This window comes from Coregonus clupeaformis, unplaced genomic scaffold, assembly GCF_020615455.1.
Source record: "Coregonus clupeaformis isolate EN_2021a unplaced genomic scaffold, ASM2061545v1 scaf0537, whole genome shotgun sequence".
Lineage (NCBI taxonomy): Eukaryota > Metazoa > Chordata > Actinopteri > Salmoniformes > Salmonidae > Coregonus > Coregonus clupeaformis.
In genome coordinates this window covers 42,501-69,461 of record NW_025533992.1, presented here as the reverse complement: position 1 = coordinate 69,461, position 26,961 = coordinate 42,501, and the positions used below count along the sequence as shown (strand labels likewise).

At 41.1% G+C, this 26,961-nt stretch overlaps 1 pseudogene; it reads right to left on the bottom strand.

Moving 5' to 3' along the window:
* The window catches only part of LOC123485028, a 207,751-nt pseudogene that overhangs the window by 138,504 nt on the left and 42,286 nt on the right, over nucleotides 1-26,961 (bottom strand).

Below are 26,961 nucleotides of genomic sequence, written 5' to 3'. Positions count from 1 at the left end.
TACCATAATGATGTTGAACAAGTTAGACGTAACCTACCATAATGATGTTGAACAAGTTAGACGTAACCTACCATAATGATGTTGAACAAGTTAGACGTAACCTACCATAATGATGTTGAACAAGTTAGACGTAACCTACCATAATGATGTTGAACAAGTTAGACGTAACCTACCATAATGATGTTGAACACGTAACCTACCATAATGATGTTGAACAAGTTAGACGTAACCTACCATAATGATGTTGAACAAGTTAGACGTAACCTACCATAATGATGTTGAACAAGTTAGACGTAACCTACCATAATGATGTTGAACAAGTTAGACGTAACCTACCATAATGATGTTGAACAAGTTAGACGTAACCAACCATAATGATGTTGAACAAGTTAGACGTAACCTACCATAATGATGTTGAACAAGTTAGACGTAACCTACCATAATGATGTTGAACAAGTTAGACGTAACCTACCATAATGATGTTGAATAAGTTAGACGTAACCTACCATAATGATGTTGAACAAGTTAGACGTAACCTACCATAATGATGTTGAACAAGTTAGACGTAACCTACCATAATGATGTTGAACAAGTTAGACGTAACCTACCATAATGATGTTGAACACGTAACCTACCATAATGATGTTGAACAAGTTAGACGTAACCTACCATAATGATGTTGAACAAGTTAGACGTAACCTACCATAATGATGTTGAACAAGTTAGACGTAACCTACCATAATGATGTTGAACAAGTTAGACGTAACCTACCATAATGATGTTGAACACGTAACCTACCATAATGATGTTGAACAAGTTAGACGTAACCTACCATAATGATGTTGAACAAGTTAGACGTAACCTACCATACTGATGTTGAACAAGTTAGACGTAACCTACCATAATGATGTTGAATAAGTTAGACGTAACCTACCATAATGATGTTGAACAAGTTAGACGTCACCTACCATAATGATGTTGAACACGTAACCTACCATAATGATGTTGAACAAGTTAGACGTAACCTACCATAATGATGTTGAATAAGTTAGACGTAACCTACCATAATGATGTTGAACAAGTTAGACGTAACCTACCATAATGATGTTGAACACGTAACCTACCATAATGATGTTGAACAAGTTAGACGTAACCTACCATAATGATGTTGAACAAGTTAGACGTAACCTACCATAATGATGTTGAACACGTAACCTACCATAATGATGTTGAACAAGTTAGACGTAACCTACCATAATGATGTTGAACAAGTTAGACGTATCCTACCATAATGATGTTGAACAAGTTAGACGTAACCTACCATAATGATGTTGAACAAGTTAGACGTAATCTACCATAATGATGTTGAACAAGTTAGACGTCACCTACCATAATGATGTTGAACACGTAACCTACCATAATGATGTTGAACAAGTTAGACGTAACCTACCATAATGATGTTGAACAAGTTAGACGTAACCTACCATAATGATGTTGAACAAGTTAGACGTAACCTACCATAATGATGTTGAATAAGTTAGACGTAACCTACCATAATGATGTTGAATAAGTTAGACGTAACCTACCATAATGATGTTTAACACGTTAGACGTAACCTACCATAATGATGTTGAATAAGTTAGACGTAACCTACCATAATGATGTTGAATAAGTTAGACGTAACCTACCATAATGATGTTGAACAAGTTAGACGTAACCTACCATAATGATGTTGAACAAGTTAGACGTAACCTACCATAATGATGTTGAACAAGTTAGACGTAACCTACCATAATGATGTTGAACAAGTTAGACGTAACCTACCATAATGATGTTGAACAAGTTAGACGTAACCTACCATAATGATGTTGAACAAGTTAGATGTAACCTACCATAATGATGTTGAACAAGTTAGACGTAACCTACCATAATGATGTTGAACACGTTAGACGTAACCTACCATAATGATGTTGAACACGTAACCTACCATAATGATGTTGAACAAGTTAGACGTAACCTACCATAATGATGTTGAACACGTAACCTACCATAATGATGTTGAACAAGTTAGACGTAACCTACCATAATGATGTTGAACAAGTTAGACGTAACCTACCATAATGATGTTGAACAAGTTAGACGTAACCTACCATAATGATGTTGAACAAGTTAGACGTAACCTACCATAATGATGTTGAACAAGTTAGACGTAACCTACCATAATGATGTTGAACACGTAACCTACCATAATGATGTTGAACAAGTTAGACGTAACCTACCATAATGATGTTGAACAAGTTAGACGTAACCTACCATAATGATGTTGAACAAGTTAGACGTAACCTACCATAATGATGTTGAACAAGTTAGACGTAACCTACCATAATGATGTTGAACAAGTTAGACGTAACCAACCATAATGATGTTGAACAAGTTAGACGTAACCTACCATAATGATGTTGAACAAGTTAGACGTAACCTACCATAATGATGTTGAACAAGTTAGACGTAACCTACCATAATGATGTTGAACAAGTTAGACGTAACCTACCATAATGATGTTGAACAAGTTAGACGTAACCTACCATAATGATGTTGAACAAGTTAGACGTAACCTACCATAATGATGTTGAACAAGTTAGACGTAACCTACCATAATGATGTTGAACACGTAACCTACCATAATGATGTTGAACAAGTTAGACGTAACCTACCATAATGATGTTGAACAAGTTAGACGTAACCTACCATAATGATGTTGAACAAGTTAGACGTAACCTACCATAATGATGTTGAACAAGTTAGACGTAACCTACCATAATGATGTTGAACACGTAACCTACCATAATGATGTTGAACAAGTTAGACGTAACCTACCATAATGATGTTGAACAAGTTAGACGTAACCTACCATAATGATGTTGAACAAGTTAGACGTAACCTACCATAATGATGTTGAACAAGTTAGACGTAACCTACCATAATGATGTTGAACAAGTTAGACGTCACCTACCATAATGATGTTGAACACGTAACCTACCATAATGATGTTGAACAAGTTAGACGTAACCTACCATAATGATGTTGAACAAGTTAGACGTAACCTACCATAATGATGTTGAACAAGTTAGACGTAACCTACCATAATGATGTTGAACACGTAACCTACCATAATGATGTTGAACAAGTTAGACGTAACCTACCATAATGATGTTGAACAAGTTAGACGTAACCTACCATAATGATGTTGAACACGTAACCTACCATAATGATGTTGAACAAGTTAGACGTAACCTACCATAATGATGTTGAACAAGTTAGACGTATCCTACCATAATGATGTTGAACAAGTTAGACGTAACCTACCATAATGATGTTGAACAAGTTAGACGTAACCTACCATAATGATGTTGAACAAGTTAGACGTCACCTACCATAATGATGTTGAACACGTAACCTACCATAATGATGTTGAACAAGTTAGACGTAACCTACCATAATGATGTTGAACAAGTTAGACGTAACCTACCATAATGATGTTGAACAAGTTAGACGTAACCTACCATAATGATGTTGAATAAGTTAGACGTAACCTACCATAATGATGTTGAACAAGTTAGACGTAACCTACCATAATGATGTTGAACACGTTGACGTAACCTACCATAATGATGTTGAATAAGTTAGACGTAACCTACCATAATGATGTTGAACAAGTTAGACGTAACCTACCATAATGATGTTGAACAAGTTAGACGTAACCTACCATAATGATGTTGAACAAGTTAGACGTAACCTACCATAATGATGTTGAACAAGTTAGACGTAACCTACCATAATGATGTTGAACAAGTTAGACGTAACCTACCATAATGATGTTGAACAAGTTAGACGTAACCTACCATAATGATGTTGAACAAGTTAGACGTAACCTACCATAATGATGTTGAACAAGTTAGACGTAACCTACCATAATGATGTTGAACAAGTTAGACGTAACCTACCATAATGATGTTGAACAATACGTAACCTACCATAATGATGTTGAACAAGTTAGACGTAACCTACCATAATGATGTTGAACACGTAACCTACCATAATGATGTTGAACAAGTTAGACGTAACCTACCATAATGATGTTGAACAAGTTAGACGTAACCTACCATAATGATGTTGAACAAGTTAGACGTAACCTACCATAATGATGTTGAACAAGTTAGACGTAACCTACCATAATGATGTTGAACAAGTTAGCGTAACCTACCATAATGATGTTGAACAAGTTAGACGTAACCTACCATAATGATGTTGAATAAGTTAGACGTAACCTACCATAATGATGTTGAACAAGTTAGACGTAACCTACCATAATGATGTTGAACAAGTTAGACGTAACCTACCATAATGATGTTGAACAATTAGCGTAACCTACCATAATGATGTTGAACAAGTTAGACGTAACCTACCATAATGATGTTGAACAAGTTAGACGTAACCTACCATAATGATGTTGAACACGTAACCTACCATAATGATGTTGAACAAGTTAGACGTAACCTACCATAATGATGTTGAACAAGTTAGACGTAACCTACCATAATGATGTTGAACAAGTTAGACGTAACCTACCATAATGATGTTGAACACGTTAGACGTAACCTACCATAATGATGTTGAACAAGTTAGACGTAACCTACCATAATGATGTTGAACAAGTTAGACGTAACCTACCATAATGATGTTGAACAAGTTAGACGTAACCTACCATAATGATGTTGAATAAGTTAGACGTAACCTACCATAATGATGTTGAACAAGTTAGACGTAACCTACCATAATGATGTTGAACAAGTTAGACGTAACCTACCATAATGATGTTGAACAAGTTAGACGTAACCTACCATAATGATGTTGAATAAGTTAGACGTAACCTACCATAATGATGTTGAACACGTTAGACGTAACCTACCATAATGATGTTGAATAAGTTAGACGTAACCTACCATAATGATGTTGAACACGTAACCTACCATAATGATGTTGAATAAGTTAGACGTAACCTACCATAATGATGTTGAACAAGTTAGACGTAACCTACCATAATGATGTTGAATAACTTAGACGTAACCTACCATAATGATGTTGAATAAGTTAGACGTAACCTACCATAATGATGTTGAACAAGTTAGACGTAACCTACCATAATGATGTTGAACAAGTTAGACGTAACCTACCATAATGATGTTGAACACGTAACCTACCATAATGATGTTGAACACGTAACCTACCATAATGATGTTGAACAAGTTAGACGTAACCTACCATAATGATGTTGAACAAGTTAGACGTAACCTACCATAATGATGTTGAACAAGTTAGACGTAACCTACCATAATGATGTTGAACAAGTTAGACATAACCTACCATAATGATGTTGAACAAGTTAGACGTAACCTACCATAATGATGTTGAACAAGTTAGACGTAACCTACCATAATGATGTTGAACAAGTTAGACGTAACCTACCATAATGATGTTGAATAAGTTAGACGTAACCTACCATAATGATGTTGAACAAGTTTGACGTAACCTACCATAATGATGTTGAACAAGTTAGACGTAACCTACCATAATGATGTTGAACACGTAACCTACCTAATGATGTTGAATAAGTTAGACGTAACCTACCATAATGATGTTGAACAAGTTAGACGTAACCTACCATAATGATGTTGAATAAGTTAGACGTAACCTACCATAATGATGTTGAACAAGTTAGACGTAACCTACCATAATGATGTTGAATAAGTTAGACGTAACCTACCATAATGATGTTGAACAAGTTAGACGTAACCTACCATAATGATGTTGAACAAGTTAGACGTAACCTACCATAATGATGTTGAACAAGTTAGACGTAACTTACCATAATGATGTTGAACAAGTTAGACGTAACCTACCATAATGATGTTGAACAAGTTAGACGTAACCTACCATAATGATGTTGAACAGTGACGTAACCTACCATAATGATGTTGAACAAGTTAGACGTAACCTACCATAATGATGTTGAACAAGTTAGACGTAACCTACCATAATGATGTTGAACAAGTTAGACGTAACCTACCATAATGATGTTGAACAAGTTAGACGTAACCTACCATAATGATGTTGAACAAGTTAGACGTAACCTACCATAATGATGTTGAACAAGTTAGACGTAACCTACCATAATGATGTTGAATAAGTTAGACGTAACCTACCATAATGATGTTGAACAAGTTAGACGTAACCTACCATAATGATGTTGAACAAGTTAGACGTAACCTACCATAATGATGTTGAACAAGTTAGACGTAACCTACCATAATGATGTTGAACAAGTTAGACGTAACCTACCATAATGATGTTGAACAAGTTAGACGTAACCTACCATAATGATGTTGAACAAGTTAGACGTAACTTACCATAATGATGTTGAACAAGTTAGACGTAACCTACCATAATGATGTTGAACAAGTTAGACGTAACCTACCATAATGATGTTGAACAAGTTAGACGTAACCTACCATAATGATGTTGAACAAGTTAGACGTAACCTACCATAATGATGTTGAACAAGTTAGACGTAACCTACCATAATGATGTTGAACAAGTTAGACGTAACCTACCATAATGATGTTGAACAAGTTAGACGTAACCTACCATAATGATGTTGAACAAGTTAGACGTAACCTACCATAATGATGTTGAACACGTAACCTACCATAATGATGTTGAACAAGTTAGACGCAACCTACCATAATGATGTTGAACAAGTTAGACGTAACCTACCATAATGATGTTGAACAAGTTAGACGTAACCTACCATAATGATGTTGAACAAGTTAGACGTAACCTACCATAATGATGTTGAACAAGTTAGACGTAACCAACCATAATGATGTTGAACAAGTTAGACGTAACCTACCATAATGATGTTGAACAAGTTAGACGTAACCTACCATAATGATGTTGAACAAGTTAGACGTAACCTACCATAATGATGTTGAACAAGTTAGACGTAACCTACCATAATGATGTTGAACAAGTTAGACGTAACCTACCATAATGATGTTGAACACGTAACCTACCATAATGATGTTGAACAAGTTAGACGTAACCTACCATAATGATGTTGAACAAGTTAGACGTAACCTACCATAATGATGTTGAACAAGTTAGACGTAACCTACCATAATGATGTTGAACACGTTAGACGTAACCTACCATAATGATGTTGAACAAGTTAGACGTAACCTACCATAATGATGTTGAACAAGTTAGACGTAACCTACCATAATGATGTTGAACAAGTTAGACGTAACCTACCATAATGATGTTGAACAAGTTAGACGTAACCTACCATAATGATGTTGAACAAGTTAGACGTAACCTACCATAATCATGTTGAACAAGTTAGACGTAACCTACCATAATGATGTTGAACAAGTTAGACGTAACCTACCATAATGATGTTGAACAAGTTAGACGTAACCTACCATAATGATGTTGAACACGTTAGACGTAACCTACCATAATGATGTTGAACAAGTTAGACGTAACCTACCATAATGATGTTAAACACGTAACCTACCATAATGATGTTGAATAAGTTAGACGTAACCTACCATAATGATGTTGAACAAGTTAGACGTAACCTACCATAATGATGTTGAACAACTTAGACGTAACCTACCATAATGATGTTGAACAAGTTAGACGTAACCTACCATAATGATGTTGAACAAGTTAGACGTAACCTACCATAATGATGTTGAACAAGTTAGACGTAACCTACCATAATGATGTTGAACACGTAACCTACCATAATGATGTTGAACACGTAACCTACCATAATAATGTTGAACAAGTTAGACGTAACCTACCATAATGATGTTGAACAAGTTAGACGTAACCTACCATAATGATGTTGAACAAGTTAGACGTAACCTACCATAATGATGTTGAACAAGTTAGACATAACCTACCATAATGATGTTGAACAAGTTAGACGTAACCTACCATAATGATGTTGAACAAGTTAGACGTAACCTACCATAATGATGTTGAACAAGTTAGACGTAACCTACCATAATGATGTTGAATAAGTTAGACGTAACCTACCATAATGATGTTGAACAAGTTTGACGTAACCTACCATAATGATGTTGAACAAGTTAGACATAACCTACCATAATGATGTTGAACACGTAACCTACCCTAATGATGTTGAATAAGTTAGACGTAACCTACCATAATGATGTTGAACAAGTTAGACGTAACCTACCATAATGATGTTGAATAAGTTAGACGTAACCTACCATAATGATGTTGAATAAGTTAGACGTAACCTACCATAATGATGTTGAACAAGTTAGACGTAACCTACCATAATGATGTTGAACAAGTTAGACGTAACCTACCATAATGATGTTGAACAAGTTAGACGTAACCTACCATAATGATGTTGAACAAGTTAGACGTAACTTACCATAATGATGTTGAACAAGTTAGACGTAACCTACCATAATGATGTTGAACAAGTTAGACGTAACCTACCATAATGATGTTGAACACGTAACCTACCATAATGATGTTGAACAAGTTAGACGAACCTACCATAATGATGTTGAACAAGTTAGACGTAACCTACCATAATGATGTTGAACAAGCTAGGACGTAACCTACCATAATGATGTTGAACAAGTTAGACGTAACCTACCATAATGATGTTGAACAAGTTAGACGTAACCTACCATAATGATGTTGAACAAGTTAGACGTAACCTACCATAATGATGTTGAACAAGTTAGACGTAACCTACCATAATGATGTTGAACGAAGTTAGACGTAACCTACCATAATGATGTTGAACAAGTTAGACGTAACCTACCATAATGATGTTGAACAAGTTAGACGTAACCTACCATAATGATGTTGAACAAGTTAGACGTAACCTACCATAATGATGTTGAACAAGTTAGACGTAACCTACCATAATGATGTTGAACAAGTTAGACGTAACCTACCATAATGATGTTGAACAAGTTAGACGTAACCTACCATAATGATGTTGAACAAGTTAGACGTAACCTACCATAATGATGTTGAACAAGTTAGACGTAACCTACCATAATGATGTTGAACAAGTTAGACGTAACCTACCATAATGATGTTGAACAAGTTAGACGTAACCTACCATAATGATGTTGAACAAGTTAGACGTAACCTACCATAATGATGTTGAACAAGTTAGACGTAACCTACCATAATGATGTTGAACAAGTTAGACGTAACCTACCATAATGATGTTGAACAAGTTAGACGAACCTACCATAATGATGTTGAACAAGTTAGACGTAACCTACCATAATGATGTTGAACAAGTTAGACGTAACCTACCATAATGATGTTGAACAAGTTAGACGTAACCTACCATAATGATGTTGAACAAGTTAGACGTAACCTACCATAATGATGTTGAACAAGTTAGACGAACCTACCATAATGATGTTGAACAAGTTAGACGTAACCTACCATAATGATGTTGAACAAGTTAGACGTAACCTACCATAATGATGTTGAACAAGTTAGACGTAACCTACCATAATGATGTTGAACAAGTTAGACGTAACCTACCATAATGATGTTGAACAAGTTAGACGTAACCTACCATAATGATGTTGAACAAGTTAGACGTAACCTACCATAATGATGTTGAACAAGTTAGACGTAACCCTACCATAATGATGTTGAACAAGTTAGACGTAACCTACCATAATGATGTTGAACAAGTTAGACGTAACCTACCATAATGATGTTGAACAAGTTAGACGTAACCTACCATAATGATGTTGAACAAGTTAGACGTAACCTACCATAATGATGTTGAACAAGTTAGACGTAACCTACCATAATGATGTTGAACAAGTTAGACGTAACCTACCATAATGATGTTGAACAAGTTAGACGTAACCTACCATAATGATGTTGAACAAGTTAGACGTAACCTACCATAATGATGTTGAACAAGTTAGACGTAACCTACCATAATGATGTTGAACAAGTTAGACGTAACCTACCATAATGATGTTGAACAAGTTAGACGTAACCTACCATAATGATGTTGAACAAGTTAGACGTAACCTACCATAATGATGTTGAACAAGTTAGACGTAACCTACCATAATGATGTTGAACAAGTTAGACGTAACCTACCATAATGATGTTGAACAATTAGCGTAACCTACCATAATGATGTTGAACAAGTTAGACGTAACCTACCATAATGATGTTGAACAAGTTAGACGTAACCTACCATAATGATGTTGAACAAGTTAGACGTAACCTACCATAATGATGTTGAACAAGTTAGACGTAACCTACCATAATGATGTTGAACAAGTTAGACGTAACCTACCATAATGATGTTGAACAAGTTAGACGTAACTTACCATAATGATGTTGAACAAGTTAGACGTAACCTACCATAATGATGTTGAACAAGTTAGACGTAACCTACCATAATGATGTTGAACAAGAGACGTAACCTACCATAATGATGTTGAACAAGTTAGACGCAACCTACCATAATGATGTTGAACAAGTTAGACGTAACCTACCATAATGATGTTGAACAAGTTAGACGTAACCTACCATAATGATGTTGAACAAGTTAGGACGTAACCTACCATAATGATGTTGAACAAGTTAGACGTAACCTACCATAATGATGTTGAACAAGTTAGACGTAACCTACCATAATGATGTTGAACAAGTTAGACGTAACCTACCATAATGATGTTGAACAAGTTAGACGTAACCTACCATAATGATGTTGAACAAGTTAGACGTAACCTACCATAATGATGTTGAACAAGTTAGACGTAACCTACCATAATGATGTTGAACAAGTTAGACGTAACCTACCATAATGATGTTGAACAAGTTAGACGTAACCTACCATAATGATGTTGAACAAGTTAGACGTAACCTACCATAATGATGTTGAACAAGTTAGACGTAACCACCATAATGATGTTGAATAAGTTAGACGTAACCTACCATAATGATGTTGAACAAGTTAGACGTAACCTACCATAATGATGTTGAACAAGTTAGACGTAACCTACCATAATGATGTTGAACAAGTTAGACGTAACCTACCATAATGATGTTGAACAAGTTAGACGTAACTTACCATAATGATGTTGAACAAGTTAGACGTAACCTACCATAATGATGTTGAACAAGTTAGACGTAACCTACCATAATGATGTTGAACACGTAACCTACCATAATGATGTTGAACAAGTTAGACGCAACCTACCATAATGATGTTGAACAAGTTAGACGTAACCTACCATAATGATGTTGAACAAGTTAGACGTAACCTACCATAATGATGTTGAACAAGTTAGACGTAACCTACCATAATGATGTTGAACAAGTTAGACGTAACCAACCATAATGATGTTGAACAAGTTAGACGTAACCTACCATAATGATGTTGAACAAGTTAGACATAACCTACCATAATGATGTTGAACAAGTTAGACGTAACCTACCATAATGATGTTGAATAAGTTAGACGTAACCTACCATAATGATGTTGAACAAGTTGACGTAACCTACCATAATGATGTTGAACAAGTTAGACGTAACCTACCATAATGATGTTGAACAAGTTAGACGTAACCTACCATAATGATGTTGAACAAGTTAGACGTAACCTACCATAATGATGTTGAACAAGTTAGACGTAACCTACCATAATGATGTTGAACAAGTTAGACGTAACCTACCATAATGATGTTGAACAAGTTAGACGTAACTTACCATAATGATGTTGAACAAGTTAGACGTAACCTACCATAATGATGTTGAACAAGTTAGACGTAACCTACCATAATGATGTTGAACACGTAACCTACCATAATGATGTTGAACAAGTTAGACGCAACCTACCATAATGATGTTGAACAAGTTAGACGTAACCTACCATAATGATGTTGAACAAGTTAGACATAACCTACCATAATGATGTTGAACAAGTTAGACGTGACCTACCATAATGATGTTGAACAAGTTAGACGTAACCTACCATAATGATGTTGAACAAGTTAGACGTAACCAACCATAATGATGTTGAACAAGTTAGACGTAACCTACCATAATGATGTTGAACAAGTTAGACGTAACCTACCATAATGATGTTGAACAAGTTAGACGTAACCTACCATAATGATGTTGAACAAGTTAGACGTAACCTACCATAATGATGTTGAACAAGTTAGACGTAACCTACCATAATGATGTTGAACAAGTTAGACGTAACCTACCATAATGATGTTGAACACGTTAGACGTAACCTACCATAATGATGTTGAACACGTAACCTACCATAATGATGTTGAACAAGTTAGACGTAACCTACCATAATGATGTTGAATAAGTTAGACATAACCTACCATAATGATGTTGAACAAGTTAGACGTAACCAACCATAATGATGTTGAACAAGTTAGACGTAACCTACCATAATGATGTTGAACAAGTTAGACGTAACCTACCATAATGATGTTGAACAAGTTAGGACGTAACCTACCATAATGATGTTGAACAAGTTAGACGTAACCTACCATAATGATGTTGAACAAGTTAGACGTAACCTACCATAATGATGTTGAACAAGTTAGACGTAACCAACCATAATGATGTTGAACAAGTTAGACGTAACCTACCATAATGATGTTGAACAAGTTAGACGTAACCTACCATAATGATGTTGAACAAGTTAGACGTAACCTACCATAATGATGTTGAACAAGTTAGACGTAACCTACCATAATAATGGCCTGTTGGTTCATGATGGCTTGTTGCTGCTGGGCCATGACAGCATGCTGTTGGTCTACTACAGAAGTGACCGGAGACACTGGATCCACCGGCGCCACCGGGACCACCGGCAACATCGGCAGAACCCTCACCGCTGGAGGAAACAAACAAAACAATGATACAGGCTAAATGCAGTGGTGGGAAGTACCATCTATACTTCACTTTCTATATTTTGGACAACTTTATACTTTTACTTCACTACATTCCCTAAAGAAAATAATGTACTTTTTACTCCATACATTTTCCCCTGACACCCAAAAGTACTCGTTACATTTAGAATGCTTAGCAGGACAGGAAAATGGTCCAATTCACACACTTATCAAGAGAACATCCCTGGTCATCCCCTACTGCCTCTGATCTGGCGGACTCACTAAGACACACATGCTTAGTTCGTAAATCAAATCAAATGTTATTGGTCGCATACGCAGATGTTATCACAGGTGCAGCGAATGTCACGCCCTGACCTACAGAACTCTAGTTAGTTTGGTCAGGGTGGGCATGTTGAGTTCTATGTTGTTGTAGATCTATGTTTAGATCTAGGTTTTGTATTTCTATGTTTGGCCGGGTGTGGTTCCCAATCAGAGGCAGCTGTCGCTCGTTGTCTCTGATTGGGGATCATACTTAGGCAGCCAGTTTTCCTGCCTGGGTTGTGTGGGATCTTGTTTTGTGTTTTGGTGTGTTTGGGCTTGTTTGTGTTTAGGTTTCCGACGTCAAGGATCGTTGCCTTTTGTTGTTTTGTACGTGTTTAATAAACATGTTGGCATACCACGCTGCACCTTGGTCTGACCCGTCTCTCAACATCCATGACAAGCGAAATGCTTATGTTCATGGCTCCAACAGTGCAGTAATACCTAACAATACAAAACAATACATGCAAATCCCCAAGCCCAGCTCAACACCCCTGGCAGTATAGATATTGACTCAGAGACAGACCAAGCCCAGCTCAACACCCCTGGCAGTATAGATATTGACTCAGAGACAGACCAAGCCCAGCTCAACACCCCCGGCAGTATAGATATTGACTCAGAGACAGACCAAGCCCAGCTCAACACCCCTGGCAGTATAGATATTGACTCAGAGACAGACCAAGCCCAGCTCAACACCCCTGGCAGTATAGATATTGACTCAGAGACAGACCAAGCCCAGCTCAACACCCCTGGCAGTATAGATATTGACTCAGAGACAGACCAAGCCCAGCTCAACACCCCTGGCAGTATAGATATTGACTCAGAGACAGACCAAGCCCAGCTCAACACCCCTGGCAGTATAGATATTGACTCAGAGACAGACCAAGCCCAGCTCAAAACCCCTGGCAGTATAGATATTGACTCAGAGACAGACCAAGCCCAGCTCAACACCCCTGGCAGTATAGATATTGACTCAGAGACAGACCAAGCCCAGCTCAACACCCCTGGCAGTATAGATATTGACTCAGAGACAGACCAAGCCCAGCTCAACACCCCTGGCAGTATAGATATTGACTCAGAGACAGACCAAGCCCAGCTCAACACCCCTGGCAGTATATATATTGACTCAGAGACAGACCAAGCCCAGCTCAACACCCCCGGCAGTATAGATATTGACTCAGAGACAGACCAAGCCCAGCTCAACACCCCCGGCAGTATAGATATTGACTCAGAGACAGACCAAGCCCAGCTCAACACCCCCGGCAGTATAGATATTGACTCAGAGACAGACCAAGCCCAGCTCAACACCCCTGGCAGTATAGATATTGACTCAGAGACAGACCAAGCCCAGCTCAACACCCCTGGCAGTATAGATATTGACTCAGAGACAGACCAAGCCCAGCTCAACACCCCTGGCAGTATAGATATTGACTCAGAGACAGACCAAGCCCAGCTCAACACCCCTGGGCAGTATAGATATTGACTCAGAGACAGACCAAGCCCAGCTCAACACCCCTGGCAGTATAGATATTGACTCAGAGACAGACCAAGCCCAGCTCAACACCCCTGGCAGTATAGATATTGACTCAGAGACAGACCAAGCCCAGCTCAACACCCCTGGCAGTATAGATATTGACTCAGAGACAGACCAAGCCCAGCTCAACACCCCTGGCAGTATAGATATTGACTCAGAGACAGACCAAGCCCAGCTCAACACCCCTGGCAGTATAGATATTGACTCAGAGACAGACCAAGCCCAGCTCAACACCCCTGGCAGTATAGATATTGACTCAGAGACAGACCAAGCCCAGCTCAACACCCCGGCAGTATAGATATTGACTCAGAGACAGACCAAGCCCAGCTCAACACCCCCGGCAGTATAGATATTGACTCAGAGACAGACCAAGCCCAGCTCAACACCCCTGGCAGTATAGATATTGACTCAGAGACAGACCAAGCCCAGCTCAACACCCCTGGCAGTATAGATATTGACTCAGAGACAGACCAAGCCCAGCTCAACACCCCTGGCAGTATAGATATTGACTCAGAGACAGACCAAGCCCAGCTCAACACCCCTGGCAGTATAGATATTGACTCAGAGACAGACCAAGCCCAGCTCAACACCCCTGGCAGTATAGATATTGACTCAGAGACAGACCAAGCCCAGCTCAACACCCCTGGCAGTTTAGATATTGACTCAGAGACAGACCAAGCCCAGCTCAACACCCCTGGGCAGTATAGATATTGACTCAGAGACAGACCAAGCCCAGCTCAACACCCCTGGCAGTATAGATATTGACTCAGAGACAGACCAAGCCCAGCTCAACACCCCTGGCAGTATAGATATTGACTCAGAGACAGACCAAGCCCAGCTCAACACCCCTGGCAGTATAGATATTGACTCAGAGACAGACCAAGCCCAGCTCAACACCCCTGGCAGTATAGATATTGACTCAGAGACAGACCAAGCCCAGCTCAACACCCCTGGCAGTATAGATATTGACTCAGAGACAGACCAAGCCCAGCTCAACACCCCTGGCAGTATAGATATTGACTCAGAGACAGACCAAGCCCAGCTCAACACCCTGGCAGTATAGATATTGACTCAGAGACAGACCAAGCCCAGCTCAACACCCCCGGCAGTATAGATATTGACTCAGAGACAGACCAAGCCCAGCTCAACACCCCCGGCAGTATAGATATTGACTCAGAGACAGACCAAGCCCAGCTCAACACCCCTGGCAGTATAGATATTGACTCAGAGACAGACCAAGCCCAGCTCAACACCCCTGGCAGTATAGATATTGACTCAGAGACAGACCAAGCCCAGCTCAACACCCCTGGGCAGTATAGATATTGACTCAGAGACAGACCAAGCCCAGCTCAACACCCCTGGCAGTATAGATATTGACTCAGAGACAGACCAAGCCCAGCTCAACACCCCTGGCAGTATAGATATTGACTCAGAGACAGACCAAGCCCAGCTCAACACCCCTGGCAGTATAGATATTGACTCAGAGACAGACCAAGCCCAGCTCAACACCCCTGGCAGTATAGATATTGACTCAGAGACAGACCAAGCCCAGCTCAACACCCCTGGCAGTATAGATATTGACTCAGAGACAGACCAAGCCCAGCTCAACACCCCTGGCAGTATAGATATTGACTCAGAGACAGACCAAGCCCAGCTCAACACCCCTGGGCAGTATAGATATTGACTCAGAGACAGACCAAGCCCAGCTCAACACCCCCGGCAGTATAGATATTGACTCAGAGACAGACCAAGCCCAGCTCAACACCCCTGGCAGTATAAATATTGACTCAGAGACAGACCAAGCCCAGCTCAGGTAAACCCTCCGTCCTCTCTAAGTGTTGTCAGTCATACTGTTGTCTATACTGCCAGGGGTGTTGTCAGTTGTACTGTTGTCTATACTGCCAGGGGTGTTGTCAGTTGTACTGTTGTCTATACTGCCAGGGGTGTTGTCAAAAAAGCCATTGCTTGAAGGAAAAAATAAGCAAACATGTTTGGTGTTCGCCAAAAGGCATGTGGGAGACTCCCCAAACATATGGAAGAAGGTACTCTGGTCGGATGAGACTAAAATTGAGCTTTTTGGCCATCAAGGAAAACGCTATGTGTGGCACAAACCCAACACCTCTCATCACCCAGAGAACATCATCCCCACAGTGAAGCATGGTGGTGGCAGCATCATGCTGTGGGGATGTTTTTCATCGGCAGGGAATGGGAAACTGGTCAGAATTGAAGGAATGATGGATGGTGCTAAATACAGGGAAATTCTTGAGGGAAACCTGTTTCAGTCTTCCAGAGATTTGAGACTGGGACGGAGGTTCACCTTCCAGTAGGACAATGACCCTAAGCATACTGCTAAAGCAACACTCAAGTGGTTTAAGGGGAAACATTTAAATGTCTTGGAATGGCCTAGTCAAAGCCCAGACCTCAATCCAATTGAGAATCTGTGGCATGACTTAAAGATTGCTGTACACCAGCGGAATCCATCCAACTTGAATGAGCTGGAGCAGTTTTGCCTTGAAGAATGGGCAAAAATCCCAGTGGCTAGATGTGCCAAGCTTATGGAGACAACCCCCAAGAGACTTTCAGCTGTCATTGCTGCAAAAGGTGGCTCTACAAAGTATTGACATAAGTACTCAGACCCTTTGCTATGAGACTCGAAATTGATTGGAGTCCACCTGTGGTAAATTCAATTGATTAGACATGATTTGGAAAGGCACACACCTATCTATATGAGGTCTCACAGTTGACAGTGCATGTCAGAGCAAAAACCAAGCCATGAGGTCGAAGGAATTGTCCGTAGAGCTCCGAGACAGGATTGTGTCGAGGCACAGATCTGGGGAAGGGTCCAAAAAATGTCTGCAGCATTGAAGGTCCCCAAGAACACAGTGGCCTCCATCATTCTTAAATGGAAGAAGTTTGGAACCACCAAGACTCTTCCTAGAGCTGGCCGCCCGCCAAACTGAGCAATGGGGGGAGAAGGGCCTTGGTCAAGGAGGTGACCAAGAACCCGATGGTCACTTTGACAGAGCTCCAGAGTTCCTCTGTGGAGATGGGAGAACCTTCCAGAACGACAACCATCTCTGCAACACTCCACCAACAGGACAACGACCCTAAGCACACAGCCAAAACAACTCAGGACAAGTCTCTGAATGTCCTTGAGTGGCCCAGCCAGAGACCGGATTTGAACCAGATCGAACATCTCTGGAGAGACCTTAAAATAGCTGTGCAGCAATGCTCCCCATCCAACCTGACAGAGCTTGAGAGGATCTGCAGAGAAGAATGGGAGAAACCCCTCAAATACAGGTGGGCCAAGCTTGTAGCGTCATACCCAAGAAGACTCAAGGCTGTAATCGCTGCTAAAGGTGCTTCAACAAAGTACTGAGTAAAGGGTCTGAATACTGATGTAAATGTATTTTTAATACATTTGCAAAAATTTCTATAAACCTGTTTTTGCTTTGTCATTATGGGGTATTGTGTGTAGATTGATTAAAATAAAATAAATATTTAGAATAAGGCTGTAACGTAACAAAATGTGGAAAAAGTCAAGGGATCTGAATACTTTCCGAATGCACTATACATATGAAGTGGATGAACCATGACTAGAATACAATATATACATATGAAGTGGACATCAGTAGTTATATAGGATGAACCATGACTAGAATACAGTATATACATATGAAGTGGGTAATACACTATGTAAACATTATTAAAGTGACCAGTGTTCAATGTTCAACGTCTATGTACATAGGGCAGCAGTCGCTAAGTTGCAGAGTTGAGTACTGGGTGTTAGCCGGCTAGTGACAGTGTGTGAAGTTCAGGACAGGGTGCTGGGCGGAGGCCTGCTAGTGGTGACTATTTAACAGTCTGATGGCCTTGAGATAGAAGTGGGTTTTTCAGTCTCTCGGTCCCAGCTTTGATGCACCTGTATTGTCTCCGCCTTCTAGATGGTAGCGGGGTGAACAGGCCGTGGCTCGGGTCCTTGATGATCTTCTTGGCCTTCCTGTGACACCGGGTGCTGTAGATATCCTGGAGGGCAGGCAGTGTGCCCCCCGGTGCACCAACCTCTGGAGAGCCCTACGGTTGCGGACGATGCCGTACATTTTTACATTACATTTTTCGTTATTTAGCAGACGCTCTTATCCAGAGCGACTTACAAATTGGACCAGGCGTTGATAAAGCCCAACAGGAATCTGTCAACGGTGCATCTGTAGAAAGTTTGTGAGGTTCTTAGGGGTCAAGCCAAAATTTATTCAGCCTCATGAGGTTGAAGAGGTGCTGTTGAGCCTTCTTCACCACACTGTCTGCGTGGGTGGACCATTTCAGGTTGTCAGTGATGTGTACGCCGAGGAACTTGGGGCCCCAGTTGGGGAAGTCCAGGACCCAGTTGAACAGGGCGGGGTTCAGACCCAGGGCCCCGAGCTTGATGATGATCTTGGAGGGTACTATGGGGTTGAAGGCTGAGCTGTAGTTAATGAACAGCATTCTTACATAGGTATTCCTCTTGTCCAGATGGGATAGGGCAGTGTGAAGTGCGATGGCGATTACCTCATCCGTGGATCTGTTGGAGCGTTATGCAAATTGCAGTGGGTCCAGGGTGTCGGGTAAGGTAGAGGTGATATGATCCTTAACTACCCTCTCAAAGCACTTCATGATGACAGAAGTGAGTGCTACGGGGCGATAGTCATTTAGTTCAGTTACCTTCGCTTTCTTGGGTACAGGAACAATGGTGGACATCTTGAAGCAAGTGGGAACAGCAGACTGGGATAGGGAGAGATTGAATATGTCCGTAAACACACCAGCCAGCTGGTCTGCACATGCTCTGAGGACGCGGCTAGGGATGCCGTCTGGGCCGGCAGCCTTGTGAGGGTTAACATGCTTAAATGTCTTACTCACGTCGGCCACGGAGAGGCGGCCCGCATTGGCTGCACTGTGTTCTCCTCGAAAGCGGGCGAAGACGGTGTTTAGCTTGTCCGGGGAGGTAAGGCGTCGGTGTCCGCAACGTGGCTGGTTTTCCCTTTATAAATAATGTTTCATCTTTGTAAAATGATGTCTGAGTGTTGGAGTGTGCCCCTGGCTGACCGTGCATCTGGTTTATGTGAAATTATTTGTGAAAGTGTGAAATTATTTCTGCTTTTACTTTTGATACTTAAGTTTATTTTCAAACCAAATACTTTTAGACTTTTACTCAAGTAGTATTTTACTGGGTGACTTTTAGTCCAAGTAGGACAATTGGGAACTTTTTCCACCACTGGCTAAATGCTAGTTAAACACTAAGCCAAAGGCTACATTATGCTAAATTAATAGCTAAATGCTAGGCTAACCCTTCATTGCTAGGTTAAAGCTAACTTCTAGGTTACAGCTAACCGCTAGGTTTCAGCTAAATAATAGTCTAAAGGCTAACTGCTAGGTTACATCTAACCGTTAGGGTACAGCTAACCGCTAGGTTACAACTAACTGCTAGGTTACAACTAACTGCTAGGTTACAACTAACCGCTAGGTTACAACTAATTGCTAGGTTACAATTAACTGCTAAATTATAGGATAAAGGCTAACTTCTATATTACAGCTAAGTGCTACATAACAGGCTAAAGGCTAACTGCTAGGTTAGAGCTAACTGCTAGGTTAGAGCTAACCGCTAGGCTACATCTAACTGCTAGATTACAGCTAACTGCTAAATAATAGGCTAAAGGCTAACTGCTAGGATAAAAGCCAAAGCATAAAGCTCCAGAGGTGTATGTGAGATTGACTGACCTCCAGGGGGTGGTTGGGTGGAGTAGGGGGTGCTGGAGCCCGGCTGGGGGTCCCCTCTCCCCCCTCCGACACCCCCACCACCCCGCATCCTGTTGGAGAGACCAGATGGATGCTCCAGGTCCTGAGAGAGAGAGGGAGAGGGGGAGAGAAAGTTACAGAGACTAAAATTGTAACCCCAAGTCATGCTATCTTTTCACCATTACCAATAACAGGGGAGGTTAGCATGTCTTGGGGGTATGATCATTGTTCCTCACCATTACCAATAACAGGGGAGGTTAGCATGTCTTGGGGGTATGATCTTTGACCCTCACCATTACCAATAACAGGGGAGGTTAGCATGTCTTGGGGGAATGATCTTTGACCCTCAACATTACCAATAACAGGGGAGGTTAGCATGTCTTGGGGGTATGATCTTTGATCCTCAACATTACCAATAACAGGGGAGGTTAGCATGTCTTGGGGGTATGATCTTTGATCCTCAACATTACCAATAACAGGGGAGGTTAGCATGTCTTGGGGGTATGATCTTTGACCCTCAACATTACCAATAACAGGGGAGGTTAGCATGTCTTGGGGGTATGATCTTTGACCCTCAACATTACCAATAACAGGGGAGGTTAGCATGTCTTGGGGGTATGATCTTTGACCCTCACCATTACCAATAACAGGGGAGGTTAGCATGTCTTGGGGGAATGATCTTTGACCCTCACCATTACCAATAACAGGGGAGGTTAGCATGTCTTGGGGGAATGATCTTTGACCCTCACCATTACCAATAACAGGGGAGGTTAGCATGTGTTCTGGGTTTGATCTTTGACCCTCTGTAAATGTCTCACTCATCATTATTCACGATTCATTCAGGATTATCCGTAATCATGGTAGCGTCCACATTGATGTAGACGTGTTCAGAAACATATTCTGTTATTATTTACTATAAAGTGACTCCAAAATAACACAATTCATTATTTACCGTTGATTTCTAAAGGACACAACATCATCCGAAACACAACCAGAACAAAACTGGAAATGCATCAAACATGTTTGTGAAGTCACAAGCGTGATGTAGTCATTGTGCGCTAAGAAATATGGGACCAAAATACTAAAATAAGTTTTTTTACTACTTTTTAATACACTATAAGTGAACTAGATACATAAAGTCCTTTCATTTCTAAACAGTCAAACAGATCTGGATGAAAATACCCTCAAACAAAAGTTTGACGTTCTGTACTGTAAAACTAAAACGTTTGAACTCCAATCCAAAATGCTGGAGTATTAAAGCCAAATGAAACGTTTTGTTTTGCTCCACTGTCCACATAAATACATAGATGTATATCACGTCTATCATTTCTAATGAATGTGTAAATTAGATCAATAATGTATAGCAACAATGCAAACAGATACACTGTCATCTCTATTATATGGTCTGAGCAGTAGGAAGAGAGTGTGGTCCTGTGTGTGTGTGAGTATGTGTGTGTGTGTGTGTGTGTGTGTGTGTGTGTGTGTGTGTGTTCCTGTGTGTGTGTGTGTGTGTGTGTGTGTTTGTTTGTGTGTGTGTGTGTGTGTGTGTTTGTGTGTGTGTATGTGTGTGTGTGTGTGTGTGTGTGTGTGTGTGTGTGTGTGTGTGTGTGTGTGTGTGTGTGAATAATGTATCTCAGTAATCAAGACAGTGTTTGATTCTCACAACTTCACTTCTCATGTATCTTAGCCACTGTGTCATATATCAGTGTGTGTGTCCGTGGTGTGTGTGTCCGTGGTGTGTATGTGTGTGCATCTGTGTGTGTGTCTGTGGTGTGTGTGTGTGTGTGCGTCTGTGTGCGTGTGTCCGTGTTGTGTGTGTCCTTGGTGTGTTTCCATGGTGTGTGTGTGTGTGTGTGTGTGTGTGTGTGTGTGTGTCTGTGTGTGTGTGTGTGTGTGTGTGTGTAGGACATAGTCTCATTAAATAGTAAGGTCCATCTGATGAGTATCAGTTCCTCGTAAGGCGATCCCCGGTTGCCGGGTGGGAAATCACCGTGGCGATCTGGTCACCGTGACAGATATGGTAATGGGTAATGTAATCGGTTGATGGGGCAAAGAAGGGCTGTAAAACATCTCTGGTACATGCTGTCGTGGACGTCCCATCTGATGGCTAATGCTGCAGTGTGTGAGTGTATATGTGTAATGGGCTGGTGATCCAGTCACAGTGTTCTGGTCCTGTAGATAATGTGTGCTGGGGGCCTGGTGATCCAGTCACAGTGTTCTGGTCCTGTAGATAATGTGTGATGGGGGCCTGGTGATCCAGTCACAGTGTTCTGGTCCTGTAGATAATGTGTGATGGGGGCCTGGTGATCCAGTCACAGTGTTCTGGTCCTGAAGATAATGTGTGATGGGGCCTGGTGATCCAGTCACAGTGTTCTGGTCCTGAAGATAATGTGTGATGGGGACCTGGTGATCCAGTCACAGTGTTCTGGTCCTGTAGATAATGTGTGATGGGGGCCTGGTGATCCAGTCACAGTGTTCTGGTCCTGTAGATAATGTGTGATGGGGGCCTGGTGATCCAGTCACAGTGTTCTGGTCCTGTAGATAATGTGTGATGGGGGCCTGGTGATCCAGTCACAGTGTTCTGGTCCTGTAGATAATGTGTGATGGGGCCTGGTGATCCAGTCACAGTGTTCTGGTCCTGTAGATAATGCGTGATGGGCCTGGTGATCCAGTCATTGTGTTCTGGTCCTGTAGATAATGTGTGATGGGGGCCTGGTGATCCAGTCACAGTGTTCTGGTCCTGTGTTTGACTTGTTTGTTTGGTAACTTTTGGATAACAACAGAATGCTGATTTCTTTCACCCAGAATGAGCTACTGAATATTAGGGGCACATTACCAGCTGGTTCTGGTCCAGGAATTCTGTCATCATCCTGCGATATCCTACCGGAGACCACCCTGACTACCAGTCGGATTTCAAACCCAGGCTATGGGACAGTGTGAGTGAGCCGAGACTCTACACTTTGACAAAAGGGGTTCAAAACGGCGTTCTTTACAGAGGGATAGGCTTATACCAAGAACTGTTTCCATCAGAAGAACCCTTTTTTTGGATGACAAGGGTTCTTTGGAAGGCAAAAGGGGTTCTATCTAGAACGTTTAACATCCTAACAAACCCTTTGTAGAAGAAAGGGTTCTTTTGATGATTCTTCGGAAGGCAAGAAGGATTCTTTGGAAGGCAAGAAGGGTTCTATATAGAACCATATATATAATTTTTCCCAGCATGCTCTATCGCAGGGAGATATTCAGAATTGTTTGTTTTTAACTGTAATATCTGTGTTTTTTTTTTATTGATTGGTTGATAAATGTTATGCTACACAAAGATAAATAACGTAACAGTTTTCTAAACTAATCCAATCTCTTAGTAATTGGATTTAATAGCGTCCCGTTACTGAGATGGTCGTTCCAGTTGAGATGATCGAGGTAGTCTCAGAATTCAATCTTCCCAACCCTTGCAGTCATTCTGAATGCGGGTTGCTGGCGATTAACGATTCCACCTGTTGGATATCCTGACTCTGGCTGGGATCCAATAGGAATTCCACATCACTTTGTAAGCCAGAATAATGCTGGTCTGATGAGGCCTGTATACCAGGAGGTTCCTAACACCCTATACCCTATACCCTATACCCTATACCAGGAGGTTCCTAACACCCTTTACCCTATACCCTATACCCTATACCCTATACCCTTTACCCTATACCCTATACCCTATACCCTATACCCTATACCCTATACCCTATACCCTATACCCTATACCCTATACCAGGAGGTTCCTAACACCCTATACCCTATATCCTATACCAGGAGGTTCCTAACACCCTTTACCCTATACCCTATACCCTATACCCTATACCCTATACCCTATACCAGGAGGTTCCTAACACCCTATACCCTATACCCTATACCAGGAGGTTCCTAACACCCTTTACCCTATACCCTATACCCTATACCCTATACCAGGGTTCTTCAATTTCGGTTCTGGAGGGCCGAAACACTTCTGTTTTTTATTTCTACCTGGTAGTGGGGCGGCAGGAAGCTTAGTGGTTAAGAGCGTTGTGCCAGTAACCGAAAGGTCGCTGGTTCTAATCCCCGAGCCGACTAGGTGAAAAATCTGTCGATGTGCCCTTGAGCAAGGCACTTAACCCTAATTGCTCCTGTAAGTCGCTGTGGATAAAAGCGTCTGCTAAATGAATAAAATGTAAATGTAAATGTAGTTAATTGCACTCACCTGGTGTCCCAGGTCTGAATTAGCCCCTGATTAGAAGGAGAGGATGAAAAACAGAGGTGTTTCGGCCCTCCAGGACCGGAATTGAAGAACCCTGCCCTGTACCCTGTACCCTCAGTGTTAGGGTATAACTAGGCCCTCGAGGAAAGGCCTTATATTTGTAACATATTGTCATAAACCAGTTGGCCTACAGAGCTAACAGGTCTGTGGACAATGCTGTCAACATCAAATTGTATTGGCCACATTACGCCGAATACAACAGGTGCAGACATTACAGTGAAATGCTTACTTACAAGCCCTTAACCAACAGTGCATTTATTTCTTAATAAAAAAGTAAAATCTCTGACCTGTACACTAAACCACTGCACTACACTGCTTTGCACTCTGTTCATCCTCCAGTCCTCTCTCTAAGCTCCCAATGAGACTGATGTTAACATTCTCCTTCCAGTCCTCTCTCTCAGCTCCTAGTGAGACTGATATTAACATTCTCCTTCCAGTCCTCTCTCTCAGCTCCCAATGAGACTGATGTTAACATTCTCCTTCCAGTCCTCTCTCTCAGCTCCCAATGAGATTGATGTTAACATTCTCCTTCCAGTCCTCTCTCTCAGCTCCCAATGAGACTGATGTTAACATTCTCCTTCCAGTCCTCGCTCTCAGCTCCCAATAAGACTGATGTTAACATTCTCCTTCCAGTCCTCTCTCTCAGCTCCCAATAAGACTGATGTTAACATTCTCCTTCCAGTCCTCTCTCTCAGCTCCTAATAAGACTGATATTAACATTCTCCTTCCAGTCCTCTCTCTCAGCTCCCAATAAGACTGATGTTAACATTCTCCTTCCAGTCCTCTCTCTCAGCTCCCAATGAGACTGATGTTAACATTATCCTTCCAGTCCTCTCTCTCAGCTCCCAATGAGACTGATGTTAACATTCTCCTCCCAGTCCTCTCTCTCAGCTCCCAATAAGACTGATGTTAACATTATCCTTCCAGTCCTCTCTCTCAGCTCCGAATGAGACTGGTGTTAACATTCTCCTCCCAGTCCTCTCTCTCAGCTCCCAATAAGACTGATGTTAACATTCTCCTTCCAGTCCTCTCTCTCAGCTCCCAATGAGACTGATGTTAACATTCTCCTTCCAGTCCTCTCTCTCAGCTCCCAATGAGACTGATGTTAACATTCTCCTTCCAGTCCTCGCTCTCAGCTCCCAATAAGACTGATGTTAACATTCTCCTTCCAGTCCTCTCTCTCAGCTCCCAATGAGACTGATGTTAACATTCTCCTTCCAGTCCTCTCTCTCAGCTCCCAATGAGACTGATGTTAACATTCTCCTTCCAGTCCTCTCTCTCAGCTCCCAATGAGACTGATGTTAACATTCTCCTTCCAGTCCTCTCTCTCAGCTCCCAATAAGACTGATGTTAACATTCTCCTTCCAGTCCTCTCTCTCAGCTCCCAATAAGACTGATGTTAACATTCTCCTTCCAGTCCTCTCTCTCAGCTCCCAATGAGACTGATGTTAACATTCTCCTTCCAGTCCTCTCTCTCAGCTCCCAATGAGACTGATGTTAACATTCTCCTTCCAGTCCTCTCTCTCAGCTCCTAATGAGACTGATATTAACATTCTCCTCCAGTCCTCTCTCTCAGCTGCCAATGAGACTGATGTTAACATTCTCCTTCCAGTCCTCTCTCTCAGCTCCCAATAAGACTGATGTTAACATTCTCCTTCCAGTCCTCTCTCTCAGCTCCCAATAAGACTGATGTTAACATTCTCCTTCCAGTCCTCTCTCTCGGCTCCCAATAAGACTGATGTTAACATTCTCCTTCCAGTCCTCTCTCTCAGCTCCCAATAAGACTGATGTTAACATTCTCCTTCCAGTCCTCTCTCTCAGCTCCCAATAAGACTGATGTTAACATTCTCCTTCCAGTCCTCTCTCTCAGCTCCCAATGAGACTGATGTTAACATTCTCCTTCCAGTCCTCTCTCTCAGCTCCCAATAAGACTGATGTTAACATTCTCCTTCCAGTCCTCTCTCTCAGCTCCCAATGAGACTGATGTTAACATTCTCCTTCCAGTCCTCTCTCTCAGCTCCCGATAAGACTGATGT